Source organism: Acomys minous (assembly GCF_964271855.1).
Source record: "Acomys minous genome assembly, chromosome: 12".
Lineage (NCBI taxonomy): Eukaryota > Metazoa > Chordata > Mammalia > Rodentia > Muridae > Acomys > Acomys minous.
The window spans coordinates 36,492,821-36,494,310 of record NC_140493.1 but is presented as its reverse complement, the minus strand read 5'-3'; the positions used below and the strand labels follow the sequence as shown (position 1 = coordinate 36,494,310).

At 49.5% G+C, this 1,490-nt stretch overlaps 1 pseudogene across 1 annotated transcript; it reads right to left on the bottom strand.

Moving 5' to 3' along the window:
- Window positions 1–329: 329 nt before the first annotated feature.
- LOC311579794 (small ribosomal subunit protein uS5-like) lies at window positions 330–1,252 on the bottom strand (annotated as a pseudogene). Its single transcript has one exon. The product of its transcript is annotated as a small ribosomal subunit protein uS5-like (transcript).
- Window positions 1,253–1,490: the final 238 nt, after the last annotated feature.

Here is a 1,490-nt window from a genome sequence, read left to right as displayed (position 1 = left end):
TATGCCTTCAGACTATGTATACTACGAACACAGCAATCTGTAGTCACTAACGCTGACGTCATCAGCAGGAATCCTCCACCTATGTGGCCTTAAATAAGCTGGAGCCCAGCCTCTTCCTGGACTGTTTCCTCTTTGCTAGCGCTGTGCCTGGAGTGAAGGCTCCACTCAGCCACTTGCTTTAATGTGGCCTCTTCAGGTTTCAACTAACCATCATTTTGTCCTGCCTTTTCCTTTGTTCCTCCTGTCTCTTTTTCCCTCATCCCACTGTTTCTTCCTTCCACTCACTCATAACAATGTTGTTTTTTTTTTTTTTGACAGAATTAATCCACTTTATTTTTCTTGTAAAAACCCTTATGTGGTAGCCACAGCTGGAGCCTGGGTCCTCTGAACAGACACTCTGGTGTGGGTTTTCACAAGATGATCAGTGAATTCCTGATAAGGAGACTTGGTGAACACAGTTTCTTTCCAGAGGTCGGGTGTTAGGTAGCTGTAGGTCTTGGAAATGGCATCAAAAGTGGCCTTGGCAAAGTTGCCCAGGGTGGCAGTACAGCCCCTGGCTGATGTGTAGCAGTCATCAATACCGGCCATCATCAGTAGCTTCTTGGGCACAGGAGCTGAGACAATGCCAGTGCCTCAGGGGGCAGGGATGAGACACACCAAAACAGAGCCACAGCGGCCTGTCACCTTGCACGGAACAGTGTGTGGCTTGCCAATCTTGTTCCCCCAGTAGCCTCTCCGCACAGGGACGATGGAAAGGTTGGCCAAGATGATGGCCCGTCGAATAGCAGTGGCTACCTCCTTGGAGCACTTAACACCAAGACCAACGTGACCATTGTAGTCCCCAATAGCGACAAAAGCCTTGAACCTGGTCCGCTGGCCAGCCCGTGTCTGCTTCTGCACTGGCATGATCTTGAGAACCTCATCCTTTAGGGATGCGCCCAGGAGAAAGTCAATTATCTCGGACTCCTTAATGGGCAGGGAGAACAAATAAATCTTCTCCAAGGACTTGATCTTCATATCATTAACCAGGCGGCCCATCTTGGTGACGGGGATCCACTCCTTGTCTTCGGCTTTCCCTCCACGAGCCCCGCGGCCTCGACCACGGCCACAGCCTCGGCTAGGACCGCGGCCCCTAAGACCGCTGCCAAATCCTCCACGGAAGCCACCTCGCCCTCCTAATCCTGGGCCCCCAGGTCCTCCGGGCCCTCCCGCTGCACCGGTGTCATCCGCCATTTGGTGTTTTCCCGAGGAAGAAGAAATAACAATGTTTTTTAAGAAAAGATTTTAATTTATTTTTGTTCTATGTATATGACTGTTTTGCCCACAAGTAGGTATGTTGACTACATGTATGAAGTGCCCAGAAAGGCCAGAAGAGGGTGGTGGAGCCCTTGGAACAAAAATTAACTAAAACTCAAGCCACTGATGCCCTTTTAGGGGTAGGAGACTTTCTTTCTTTCTTTCTTTCTTTCTTTCTTTCTTTCTTTCTTTCT